General features: G+C 39.4%; 3 pseudogenes; all 3 read left to right on the forward strand.

Annotated features, from left to right (window-relative positions):
* The first annotated feature begins 12,739 nt into the window (after positions 1 to 12,739).
* Positions 12,740 to 12,858, forward strand: LOC146503210 (5S ribosomal RNA; annotated as a pseudogene).
* A 389-nt stretch (positions 12,859 to 13,247) lies between these two features.
* LOC146503211 (5S ribosomal RNA) lies at positions 13,248 to 13,366 on the forward strand (annotated as a pseudogene).
* Positions 13,367 to 13,951: 585 nt separating this feature from the next.
* LOC146503212 (5S ribosomal RNA) lies at positions 13,952 to 14,060 on the forward strand (annotated as a pseudogene).
* The last annotated feature ends 735 nt before the right edge of the window (positions 14,061 to 14,795 follow it).

Below are 14,795 nucleotides of genomic sequence, written 5' to 3' on the forward strand. Positions count from 1 at the left end.
TCCCCCCCCCCCAAAAAAAAAAGCTATGCAAAATTGCACGCAAAAAAATCAGCGAAAGGTAAACCGCACTATAGCGAGGGACTACTGTACACGACGACAGGACAGAGACAATACGAAGTGGATTGTGCAGTAGGTATTAAATACCAGGTTCAAGTTATGGTCGGGATATTGTAGACAAGACAGGACACGGTGTGGCTGCTGCGACCTAGCGCCCCGCCATATTTCTGTCTTTTTTGTGAAAAAAACTATTAATAGTTTAGAAAGGACTTTTACATTTTCATAAATATTCATGGCTGTGTGGTAAAGCTGACATTATCTCACTTGTAATTGTTCAGATTGGACACTGTGACTGGCCGGTTCTGTGCTCCAGGCCACATGTTTGATACCCCTGGACCCATGCAACGAAGTATAAAAAAACGTGTCCACACTTTGGCCTGTGAAGAGTGAAAGCAGATATACGGCGTGATATCGAGCCAAATGCTTCAAAGTGTTCCTTGATGATGTGATAAAGAAGTGGCGTTCCTCCTCCAACCACAAACAGGAAGCTCATGAAGCGAGCAGTGTCAGTGCTTGTACGACACTCACCACGAGACCTCTGAGCAGGATGGCTGCAGTCGCACAGCTCTGCTTCTCCCTGCTGTTCACTCTCATCAGCAACATTCATGCAGAAGAATTTATCGCCACAAGAGAAGAAGGAGAGTCTTTACAGTTCAAGCTCCCAGATCAAAACAGCTCCTGCATCACCTCCAGACGTGTTGGTGAAGATACTCTGGTCCTGTGGAACATCTCTGACCCCTGGAACAGAAACTTCACAGTACATGAAGACCTGACAGGACGACTCTCATTTCCTGAGACATTTCATGGTTCTACTTCATTTACTCTCAACAACCTGACCCACTCAGACTCTGGACTGTACCAAGAAGTGTGCTGGACTCAGGGAAGGATGACATATGAGAGAAACATCAGCCTGACTGTGTGTAAGACAGTAAGGGGGCAAGAACATTTCACAACTTCTGAAGACACTGTAGACGTACAATGTAAAGGAGCAGGTGAGAATCTGACGGTGCGTTGGATCAGACATGACAGTAAGTGGGAAAAAGACATGCTGAGTATTTTCAAAGACAGAATTTTGAAGGTGAATAAAGTCCAAGAAAGTTTCCTGGAGGTGACAAACACATCACTTCTTCATGTCTTCAATGAAGAACAAACTGTTTACATCTGCCTGGTGATGAACCAACAGCAGTGTGTGAGCACTTACTCTGTACGTGTGATCAAAGAAACAAAGCTACGTTATGCTTCAGAGGGAGACACAGCTGTGCTGGAGTGTCCCTTCATGGACCCCATTCATGACCAGCCCCCAGTTTGGATGAAGAATGCAGGTTCCAGGTCCCTTCCTATTGCTCAAGAAATTGGTCGAAACTTCTCGCTGGTACTTCCATCACTAATGTTAAAAGATTCAGGTACCTTCAGCTGTGTAGGTGAAAAAGTAAGTCATGCGTACTGGCTTTTGGTGTGCCCTAAACTTGGTCCACCTGCAGTAAAGGTTTTCTCAGAGGGAGATGAAGTCACTATGAGATGCTCTGATGATTGGAAAAATAGTGGTATGGGCATTATGTTCTTTAAGTTGATTCAAACAGAAGGTAAAATTGTGAACGATGATGAGTTCTGCAGTGACAATAGAATCACTTGTTCCTATGGCAGCCTGATAATCTCTAATGTCTCACTGGAAGATGCAGGAGAGTATGTGTGTACAGTTTTGAATTTTAAGTCAGAGTGTTTGTCAGCTGAAAAATTTGTTCTGATCTACAGAGAGCCCTTTGGGGTTTACTCGACCTTCTACAGAGTCAGGTGGATACTGCTCAGCAGTCTGCAGGTGATGCTTTGTGTTGTTGTGGTCTGTGTGATACAGAAAACCAGGAGAGGAGAGCGGCTTTCAGCTCAGACACACACTTAATATGCTTATAATAATAATAATAATAATAATAATAATAATAATAATAATAATAATAATAATAATACATAGAAGTGAAGAAATCAAAACAAAAACAAACAAAAATATTATTGTAGATATGAATCTGTGACCTGACTGGACGGTTCAGTCTCTTATATGATTATATATTTTAAACATTTTGCCTTTTTTTATCTTTCGACTTAATTCTTGTTTATTTCTGCTCATATTTTATTTCAGTTATAATGATTATGTGCTTTTTTGTTTTATGTGATTTGATGTTTATCCATATCTCATTCATGTATCTCTCAGAGTATCATTTTGAATATTCTTCTGTTTCTATCAGTGATCAGTTCGATCCATAATAAATGTTAGAAACCAGTTGTAAATGTATTCGTTCTTCACTCTGATGTGAATCATTATCATCTCTCTTGGAAAATGTATTTTGTTATTGTGTTTAAGAGCAGATTCATTACAGCACCATGTTCATCTGCACTATATTGTTTTCATTGTTGTGAATAAACATGATTGTCTGATACAGAAAACACTTCATAATATGGACGTTACTGCTTTGATTGTGTTTTTATATTCTCCATTTTTGTTAGGAATCATTTCTGAAATAAAAATATCTAAATCTAATTTAACAGGCTGAACGTTGATGCTCTTCTGTCAATGACTCCATGATGATTTTTAATTTTAATAAACACACAATCCTCATATTTCAGTGCAGGATGTAGAGCAGAGTATATCAGTCAACTGGATCAGAGCTCATCAGCATTTTGAACTTAATATGCAGCCAACACACTTTAACACGTGTCTGATGTAGAGTGAAACATATCATGGAAAAATGGAAGACGAGAGCAGCTGCACATGGTTATCATCATTTATTTATTCATTTATTTATTTGCCTGTCCCATTTGGATCTTTAGCCATCAGAATTGTTGTTTGAAGGCCAAGAAAGATGCCATGTTGGTCCATTTGATTGACCTTTATTATAATTGTGTATTTATTTTATTTTATTATCGGTTGTTACAGACGGGACAGACATGACTGGGGGATAGGACAGGGAGAAGGAAAGAATGAAAGAAAGAGAGGGAGAGAAAGAAAAACAGAGGGCAGAAGAGATGATGAGAAAGGGGGGAAGGAACAAAAAGAAAAACAAACAAAACACCTGGATCACCTGTATGGAGAAAAAAAACAGAAGAGAAATCAAACAAAGAGCAACATAATAAATACATGTTATCATCATTTATTATTATTTTTATTTTTCTATTTTTGGTGGTGGTAGAGTTTAAATTTTTTTATATATATATTTTATTTTAATTAATTAAAATGTTTTAATGAAAAACTATGAATTTTTTTTGCGTAATTTTTTAAAATCTTCTTACTTGACGATAGTACGTTTACTGCACATAGCTTGGAGGACTGTGCTGAATCAACTCCGTTCACTGAGCAACACAAAGGCCTACCACACCCGGTGCACGGCATTGGTGCATGGGGGTCGTAGTGCAAGATGTAATAAAAGAATAGAGTCCAAATAGAAATGCACAATCACCAACTGCTGCACCTGTAAGAAAAAACAAACATACAACAGCTGGAACACAAAAATCTGAAAATGCACAGATACATAAATCAACAATCTTCTCTTGCAGCAGTCAAACAGTCTCGTTATCACACCTGCATGAAGCACTGTGTAAATGACGGCATCTACCACGTGCACGCGCTATTTCTCCTGCATTGATTGTTTGTGTGTGATAACAGTCTGAAGCACAAAGCTGTACGTGAGCTCCACTGCAGTGGCTCGTGCACCGCTGCATTCACGGTGTGACATATGTATGTAAAATGTTTACTGAAGTTAGTGAAACAGTGTTTGTAAGGACTATAAGGTCCATAATTACTGAGACACACACACACACACACACACACACGCACGCACACACACACACACACACAAACACTCACATACACGCACACACACGCACACACACGCACACACAAACACTCACACACACACACGCACACACACACACACACACTCCATTTTTATCTGTATCTAGCATTTCCGAGCAGCATGTCTTCATTATCTGTGTGTCTGCAAACACTCTGGTTTCAGTGGTTTCAGATCCATTTCTCTCTCACGTTGGTACAAATTAGTAAACACTTTTTATATTTCACTGTTTTTACACAAGTAAGCAGCACGTCTTTATCAAGATCAATAAGCTGCTCGCAAACAAGAGTTTTAGTCAAAGGTAATGTAGTAATAATTAAACATTTTAGTATTATTATCCTGGCTGCTCGAGGCTCCGTTTTCTCTGACAGTTTCAATCAAAATTAGAAATGCTGCTCTGAGACTGAGAGAACTAATAGTGCCGCCTGTTGTGCAGTTCGTTTCCAAAACACGTTATTCATGGTTGCATACAATTTTAGACTGATGTGGGCCAAAGCCTAGCATAGCCTGTAACGTTATTATGACCGGCACATTTTATGAGTGAACTTGGTTTTAAGTGACTTACAGGTTTCTTTGAAAAACACTTTCTTATATCCAGGTTCTTCCTTTTTGCTGCCATCCTCCTCTCCTACTTGCAGGTCCTCACAGTGCAGGCTTGCTGCTGCTAAAACTAAACAGAGCTCCCTGAAAGGCACAGCCAATCACATTGGCCATATTTGTCACATGAGGTAGAGAACGTAATTTAAATCTTTCTTCACCGCTGGTTGAATGAGACGTTGACAGATTGTTTTTTTCTGTCTATCGCGTTTGTTTTTCTTTACTTGAAGAAATCAAATTATTGGTGGGGCCATGTCCCCTCTGTCCATGCCAAATCTACACCCTTGGCCTAGTACATGGTTCTGTTGTTGTAATGATGGTCATGTCATCCATGTAGGCCCTAATGGGAGGAAGACGAAGGCAGTTAGGCAGTTTTGCAATCTTGGCTCAATACACACACACACACACACACGCACGCACACACACACACACACACACACAAACACACACTCCATTTTTATCTGTATCTAGCATTTCCGAGCAGCATGTCTTCATTATCTGTGTGTCTGCAAACACTCTGGTTTCAGTGGTTTCAGATCCATTTCTCTCTCACGTTGGTACAAATTAGTAAACACTTTTTATATTTCACTGTTTTTACACAAGTAAGCAGCACGTCTTTATCAAGATCAATAAGCTGCTCGCAAACAAGAGTTTTAGTCAAAGGTAATGTAGTAATAATTAAACATTTTAGTATTATTTGTTGACTCCATGTTCTGAGTGTTACATTTTGCCAACTTGTCTATTGGCGATAAAAAGTTAAAGTTAGACTGAAATCGGGTTCAAGTGTCCAGTGTTCTTCATGTCATGATGTTGCAGTGCACTCACACAGAGGCTGTGGATGCTCCAACAGCACAACTGTGGTTTGTCACTGATATGTGAGACTTGAGTTTGTGCAGCTGAAAGCAGATGAAGAGGTAATTAAAAAAATAAATAAAAATAAAACAAATTTATATTTTTATATCTATATATATGTGTGTGTATATATATATAAATTAGTTTGTGTGCTGCAGCAGGCCCTGTACTGATGAGGTCCGCATGGTTCCCTCATTTAGATCCAGGCAGACTTTGAGGTCATAAGTCATGATGTGAGCTGTTAACTTTTGGATTAGCTTGTGTGTTATTGCACTGAACATCTCAAGAACTTCAATGTTCTTTTATTTATTTTCAGTGTTGGGGAGTAACAGAATACATGTACCGAAGTTACGTATTAAAATAGAAAATATGAGTAACTGTATTCCGTTACCATTCAATACCATTTTCAATTATTGTTCAAAAATTATTTAATATAAAAGCAACAGGCAGACTGTTCCAGGCATAGCCCTAAAGAATGTAGCCTCATGGGCAGTGTAGCCCAGTTGTAAGTAAGCTATTAAGACTCGACTGTACACCGTGTTCGTGTTTTCCTCTGAAACAATAAGTTCTGTTGGAGCAGCCTTTCAACACCTCTCTCTGTCTCTGCTAGCAAAGTCGACCCAGACAACAAAGTAAAGCTAGTTTTCAGCTACGAGCCGACACGGAACCCGACGTATTAGCCAGAGGTCCCTTTACTACGGTTCAGAGCCGCGGACCTGTTTTATATACGCGCGGAATAGTTTTCTATATGAGATCGCTGCTAAAAGTACAGCCTTACCTAATGTCCACCTACTGTTACTCATTTATATTAAGATTTAAAAATCTAGTTGGTGTTGGTATGGTGAGTAGCCTACAGTAATAGTAACAAATCACACAGCAATAGTACATTCATGTAGTTGTAAAAAGCATGATAATATATTAAGTAATCCAAAGTATTCAGAATATGTTACTCTCATTGAGTAACGTAACGGAATACGTTACAAAATACATTTTGGGGCATGTATTCTGACAATGTATTCGTTGAGAAATATACTTAAATTTTTTTTTTGAGTATTTTACTTTAATTAATTAAAATGTTTTAATGAAAAACTATGAATTTTTAAGCGTTATTTTTTAAAATCTTTTTATCGTTAACTCTGTTTCCCTGGGTCTTTTCCCATGTGTTTTGAATAACTCTTCTTTTTTTGGCAGCAGTACTGGTTTTATTTTGTTGTATTTATCCTCGACACCTTAAAGGCCGGTCCTTGAGAATATTGTCGGTCATAAACCGGTCCGTGGCACAAAAAAGGTTGGGGACGCTGGTTTACAGGACTGACGGGACTCCAGGAAACACAAACAAAGTCAGTGTTTAAGTGGAGACTCATCAACAGACCCGGGCTATCTTTCCATCATCTGGATTCACTTACCCTAACGTTTGTTATCAGGATAAACTGTCACACAGAGTTTGTTATCAGTTCTCTAACCCAGGGTCTTCCCTGCACGCTTACATGAAAGGGGCGGAGTTTGGCAGGATTGAGAAAAAGATGCCTGCCAGCAGATTCGGATGCAACACAACCCACAATGCACTGTTTGCACAAATTTGAGACTACAGCAGCGATAATGTGCAGAGTCTGCAGTGGCGGTACGCTGGACCTGACTTCCCTAAAGGGACCCCACATGACTCCACTCACTCACCTCTGGCAAGCAGAGTGTGTGATTCAGTTGAAACAGCCCTCATGTCAGCTCTGCTGGGCACACTGGGCTGTCAGGTGTCCCTGTCCCTTTTTGCCTGGGCTCCAACAGACTTGAGAATCACCCCTGCAGGTTACATAGGAAATATATAAAACCTTTTCTGCTTCAGCAGAGGATCTTTGTCTCACTGTTTATCACTACTACTGTAACTCGTGTTTTCTGAGAGGTTGCCATCAGTCTGTGAGCTGCACATCTGGACTGCACAGCAGTGGAAAGATCTCGTCCACTGTCACTGAAGTAGTTCTGTGTTATCTTAACTGAAATACCTCTTCTGTTTCAAAATACATTTCTAATAAAATCATTTTTAACATCCATGAATGCAGATTATGACTGTAAAAGGAGAAACAACATTAGTGTTCCCATGTTCTTGTTATGGTGCGACTGGATGGCCTTTGAACCCTGGGGCATATACTACGAAGTGATTTCAGCATGCCCAGGTTTTCTTTCCATCATCTGGATTCACTTACACTAACAATCGTGATCAGGATAACCGCTGGTTAGCAAAGTTAATCCAGGGTTTCTCATGCACCTTCACAAGGAAAGGGAGGTGTTGGCAGCATCTGACCAATCACAAAAAGGGAAATTCACAGATAATATGACTTGTCTTGATGCCTAAAATGTTTTTATGCTTGATTCAATTTAGCTGTTAAGTGTCTTTTACTCTGCTGGTGCCGGTTAGGTTCCAGATTAGAGATCAGCAGGTATGAAATCACGACGTACTGACCAATCACTTCTCCAGAAAATAGTGTCACTATTCCTGGAAGATCCCTTTGACTTCTGTTGGGGGGGAAGAGAGGGTCTAAAGTTTCATTTTTGTCTAATGTAGTGATGCGCGAATCATGAACGAATCGTTCAATACTCGAGAATCACTTTACTGACTCATGAATCATGATACACAAGTCCAACTGACTCACTGACTCATCCCTGTTGCTGTTAGCAGCAATGTATCTAGCTTATAATTAAAATTGTGGAGAAAAACACAACATCCAGTATCTTAACAAAAACATTTCTGCTCTGAACTGGAAGAAAAAACCCTGAGTAGAAGCTCACATCAAGAAAATAGCTCCACGGTTCACAGTAGCATCGCTCTGCTAACATGCTAACAGCACATTTGAGCTACTCACCCCCTCCCTTCCTGTGCTGAATCATAGAGCGAACGAGTCACTCACTCACTCACCCCCTCCCTCCTGGCTCACAGCTTCTTCTTCTTCTTTGTTGGCAACCAATGTTAAGGCGCATTACCGCCCCCTGGCTCACATTTCAGTGGACATTTAGATGAGAAAGTATATATTTATATTAAATATATATTTAACACATTTAAGGAAAATACTAATAAAATAAAGATAAACTAAATAAATGTTTATTAAGCAATTTTGATAGGAAATTGCTGAATTTTAGAAATGTTTTTGCTCTTTTTTTGCTCTATAAAATAGTTTTGTTTTTTTTAAAATCATTCATCTGAGTAGTAGGATTTACATGAAAAGAGAAACAAATTAAGTTTGAGTGAAAATTTACATTTTTTGCACACTCTGGTCAACTGACTCAGTGAATCAAATGACTCAAAAAAACCGATTCACTTTGGTGAGTGACTCATTAAAACTCGATTCAGTAAAAAGAATCAAATTTACCATCACTAGTCTAATGTCTTTGTGTTTCACTAATGAGCATCAGTAAGAAAAAAACGTGTTCTTAGATGCAACTTTTTTTCTGTTGTCATCAAACAACCACACGATCTGCGTTAATTCACTAACGGAGATTTGCCGCGTGGCGTTAACGTCATTTTAACGAGATTAACGCTGACAGCGCTAGTTTTAATATTTAATATATTTAAGAATTTAATTTTTAAATCTTTTTTTCATTTATGTATTTATTTTATTGTTATTTCACTTTCTTTGTCTGTTTATGTTGTTTTTTACTGTTATCTCAGTTTTTGTGATGGAAAGCACTTTGTTCAACCATGTTGGTTTTAACGTACTCTATAAATAAAGTTGGATTGGATTGGACTAATATGATGAAAGCGAGCCCAAGCCTGAAATCGACTCCTGATCTTTGATCCGTCCTCACCTGGTCGTGAACGTGATGGTCAGCCAGGTATCCAGTTTACCTTTGAGTGTCAGATTTAGGCAGATTTGATTGCTTCCGTTTCATAATGACAGATTTAAGTGAACTCCTCTGTCTCCATTCCCAGACTTCTACTTTTGAATAAACTTTCCTTTAACTTGCTCCGAGTGCTCTTTTGTCTGCATGGTGTAACTGTAGCCTGGCATGCTGAATAACCAGTGAGTGGACCTTCCAGAAATATGTGATTTTGGCTGTTGAAGTAGGTCAGTCACCTTTGAAGGGCTTAATATTTATGGAGTCATCAGTTGACGTTTGTTTGTGGAAGTCTGTTTTCACTCTGATAATAAAGAGGATTTATTTATTTCATTGACCAATAATAAAAAGACTGTTATTATATTTTTAACATTATATGATTATATTCACAGTGATGCTTTGAGGAAGACTGCACTGTTTGTCCCAGAATAATCAAACTGCCATGAAATACATTCACTAATTTACTATTTGGAACTAACACACTATTAGTACATCTCAGAGACACCTTCTTTCTCACATGAAGAGTAACAGATTACATCTCTTACTGTGTCCGACCAAACAACTGCTGTGGAAAGTCAGTTATTAGCAGTTTTTTAACTACACCCGTAAATGAACGTTTGACTGAATGCTGATAAGTGAATACTGAGAAGTTAGGAGGAAATGTTTTCAAATTTTCCTGCAGAGAATCTGATTAAAATGTTTTTTGTGAGCAAGAACCAGTTTGATCAGTGACCTTTTTAGCCAGAAACCTTTAAGGTCACACATCCGCTGTAATATTATAATTTGCTGTTCTTTTTTTAATACACCTTTGTAGAGAAGAAAAACATCTGGATGTCCTGATGCCAGCTGCTTTTCTTTCCAAGCTCCTTACAGTGGCTTGCAAAAGTGTTCGGCCCCCTTAAACTTTTCCACATTTTGTCACATTACAGCTGCAAACATGAATCAATTTTTTTGGAATTCCACGTGAAAGACCAACACAAAGTGGTAAACATGTGAGAAGTGGAACAAAAATCATACATGATTCCAAACATTTTTTACAAATAAATAACTGTAAAGTGTGGTGTAAGTAATATTAGATTAGTATATTATTAGATAATTAATAATTAATATTACTAATAATTATTATTAGTAATATTAGAGTAAGTAATAATATAGAGTAATAACCCGCAGTTCAAAAAAGCTCCCCTCCGACAGCCAAACCCATCTGTTCTCTGATTGGATTGTTACATTTGTCATTGACATGACATTGACCAATCAGATGAAAGGAAGAAAAATAGGGTCAAAATTCGTACTTGTAACTTGCAGAGATTCCCACGTTTTTTTTGGCTAAGTCCACATACAAATCTTTTTTACACACACACACAAATTCTTTTTACACATACAAAAGTACAAGTACAAAATATTTATAACCACATTTTGAGCCCACAAAGCTGTACGTGAGCTTCACTGCAGTGGCTCGTGCACCGCTGCGTTCACGGTGTTTGCTGTCAATTATACAGCAGTGACATATGTATGTAAAATGTTTACTGAAGTTAGTGAAACAGTGTTTGTAAGGACTATAAGGTCCATAATTACTGAGGCAGTTAGGCTGTTTCACAATCTTGGCTCAGCACACACACACACACACACACACACACACTCCATCTTTATCTGTATCTAACATTTCTGAGCAGCATGACTTTATTATCTGTGTGTCTGCAAACAATCTGGTTTCTGTGGTTTCAGATCCATTTCTCTCTCAAGGGAAATAAAGGGATTACACGGCCGTCTTTTCCTGTTTCATATGTCAGGCTATGGCTGTATCCCAATTCAGGGTCTGCAGCCTTAAAGGCCGCATTTTAATTACGTCACAGCGACGCGACGAAGGCTGTCCCACTTCGAAGGCTGCTCGAAATCCGGCCCTCAAATGCGTCCTTCATTTCCCTGAATTTTAAGGATGTGGCGGTGTAGACTTCGTGGCCCAACATATCCCAGAATGCATAGCACGGCGGTGGGTGTGGATAATTTTGGCGGAAAAAAACGGCGGATGAGGGGCGCCCGAAGAGCAAACTTTAAGTAAGTACTGAATATCATGTCACTTATTTATGTGTAAATGTTTAATAACGAAGAATATTAAAACATTCCTGTTGGCCACATGTCGGGAAAGTTATATGACATTAGTGACGTTTGTACTAACTTGGTTTTAAAGCCTTTACTTTAAAATATACGCTGTTCAATAGCTGACCTTAATCTTACAGAGAATGATCAAAGCTCATGTAGAAACAAACAAACAAATGAACAAAAGATTTTCTCCTTCATTCCTGTCAATGCTGTACGAAACGTTAGCTGTTAGTATCATGGTTGCTAGGCAACCTGGGCAGCGCAACGGAGGCTAGACCGTCCCATTTCAGAAGCCTCGCACTTCCGGCCTTAGTGGTCTTTGAGTACGCAGCCCTTGTGGACCGTTAAGGCTGCGTACTTTAAGGCTGCAGACGATCTGAATTGGGATACAGCCTATGTATGGGGCGCCGTTTGTAAACTGAAACATGCTGAAATTAACGGCAACATTTTTCCACATTTAGCTCTAAATCTTACAAAAACATGTTTTTTCTAGTCATTTTTTACAACATTTAGTAAAATATTTGCAACTTTTTATATTTAAAACAGAATTTTAAATGTTGAATCTAAATGCTAAATGTTAAATGTAAATATTATATTTAAATGTTAAATGTTAAATGTAAATATTATATTTAAATGTTAAATGTAAATATTATATTTAAATCTAAATGTTAAATGTAAATATTATATATAAATCTAAATGTTAAATGTAAATATTATATTTAAATGTTAAATGTTAAATGTAAATATTATATTTAAATGTTAAATGTTAAATGTAAATATTATATTTAAATCTAAATGTTAAATGTAAATATTATATATAAATCTAAATGTTAAATGTAAATATTATATTTAAATGTTAAATGTAAATATTATATTTAAATGTTAAATGTTAAATCTAAATATTATATTTAAATCTAAATGTTAAATGTAAACATTATATATAAATCTAAATGTTAAAAGTTTAATCTAAATGTTACGGGAAACTAAATATTTAGCTAATATCTCGGAAGCTAAGCAGGGCTGTGCTTGGTTAGTACTTGGATGGGAGACTGCCTGGGAATACCTGGTGCTGTAAGCCTTTAGTTTTCATGTCATTGAACTGCTTTTGATCCAGAGAAGGAGTCTATTAAAAGACCCAAAGCAGCTACCCATTAATGAGGGCACATTAACGACATTGCTTTTGGCTGTTTTCACCAATGTCTTGTTCTGCTGGTTGAGGCCACCTACAACACACCAGGGCCAGTGCTGCTGGCCGAGGCTAACTACACCACACCAGGCCCTTTGCTGGTTCCTGAGGACATCTTCAAAAAATCCATGGCCTGTGCTGCTGGATAAATGCTAAACTGAGTCTTTGGGTTAGGGTATTAGGCAAGCATGCAGGTAGGGTTATAGGATTATGTTCGTGACTTCAGGTACTTGCCACCTCATCACTTGATTCCATAAATTGACACATTGTGCTGTGGGCAGCAGCTTATGGCCATACCACCCTGAGCATGCCTGACCTCGTCTGATTTCAGAAGCTAAGCAGGGCTGCGCTTGGTTAGTACTTGGATGGGAGACTGCCTGGGAATACCTGGTGCTGTAAGCCTTTCATTTTCATGTCATTGAACTGGTTTTGATCCAGAGAAGGGGTGTATTAAAAGACCCAAAGCAGCTGCACATTAATGAGGGCACATAACGACATTGCTTTTGGCTGTTTTCACCAATGTCTTGTTCTGCTGGCTGAGGCCACCTACAACACACCAGGGCCAGTGCTGCTGGCCGAGGCTAACTACACCACACCAGGCCCTGTGCTGGTTCCTGAGGCCATCTTCAAAAATCCAGGGCCTGTGCTGCTGGATAAATGCTAAACTGAGTCTTTGGTTTAGGGTATTAGGCAAGCATGCAGGTAGGGTTATAGGATTGTGTTCGTGACTTCAGCTACTGGCTATCTCATCATTTGATTCCATAAATTGACACATTGTGCTGTGGGCAGCAGCTTACGGCCATACGACCCTGAACACGCCTGACCTCATCTGATCTCGAAAGCTAAGCAGGGCTGGGCTTGGTTAGTACTTGGATGGGAGACTGCCTGGGAATACCTGGTGCTGTAAGCCTTTCATTTTCATGTCATTGAACTGCTTTTGATCCAGAAAAGGGGTGTATTAAAAGACCCAAAGCAGCTGCCCATTAATGAGGGCACATTAACGACATGGCTTTCGGCTGTTTTCACCAATGTCTTGTGCTGCTGGCTTAGGCAATCTACACCACACCAGGGCCTGAGTTGCCGGCTGGGGCCACCTACACCACACCAGGGCCCGTGGCTCTGGCTTAGGCAATCTAAACCACACCAGGGCCTGAGTTGTCGGCTGGGGCCACCTACACCACACCAGGGCCTGTGGTTCTGGCTGAGGCCATCTTCACCAAAGGAGGCCCTGTGCTGCTGGCTGAGGCCATCTACAACACACCAGGGCCAGTGCTGCTGGCCGAGGCTAACTACACCACACCAGGCCCTGTGCTGGTTCCTGAGGCCATCTTCAAAAATCCAGGGCCTGTGCTGCTGGATAAATGCTAAACTGAGTCTTTGGGTTAGGGTATTAGGCAAGCATGCAGGTAGGGTTATAGGATTGTGTTCGTGACTTCAGGTACTTGCCACCTCATCACTTGCATCCATAAATTGACACATTGTGCTGTGGACTGCAGCTTACGGCCATACCACCCTGAGCACCCCTGACCTTGTCTGATCTCGGAAGCTAAGCAGGGCTGGGCCTGGTTAGTACTTGGATGGGAGAATACCTGGTGCTGTAAGCCTTTCATTTTCATGTCATTGAACTGCTTTAGATCCAGAGAAGGAGTCTATTAAACGACCGAAAGCAGCTGCCCATTAATGAGGGCACATTAACGACATTTCTTTTGGCTGTTTTCACCAATGTCTTGTTCTGCTGGCCGAGGCTAACTACACCACACCAGGCCCTGTGCTGGTTCCTGAGGCCATCTTCAAAAATCCAGGGCCTGTGCTGCTGGATAAATGCTGAACTGAGTCTTTGGTTTTGGGTATTAGGCAAGTATGCAGGTAGGGTAATAGGATTGTGTTCGTGACTTCAGGTACTGGCCACCTCATCACTTGCATCAATAAATTGACACATTGTGCTGTGGGCTGAGGCCCCCTTAAACTGATAAGAACAGATTTTTTTTTTTTTTTTTCCAAAATTTATTTATTTCATACAATTCATTAAAAAAGTCAAAACAACACCAGAAACATATTAGTAATAATAGAATACAAGAAAAATAAAGAAATAAAAAATAAAATAAAATAAAACAGGCACCAAATGGAGCCGCATCTTACCACTACATGGGCCCGTACTCTATAATATTCTTCTCAAACCCAAAACGACCGTTCTAGAACGACAGAACTCTATCGGAAACACAAAAATCAAACTATCCTCCTAGTTTGAATCTCTTAAGCCTTCCTGAAACCGGGAGGTGTTTGGAAGACATGTTTCCACCTATCCTTAATTGTGTCCCAGCCCCATTTAGTTTTCTCTA

This window comes from Neolamprologus multifasciatus, chromosome 14, assembly GCF_963576455.1.
Source record: "Neolamprologus multifasciatus chromosome 14, fNeoMul1.2, whole genome shotgun sequence".
Lineage (NCBI taxonomy): Eukaryota > Metazoa > Chordata > Actinopteri > Cichliformes > Cichlidae > Neolamprologus > Neolamprologus multifasciatus.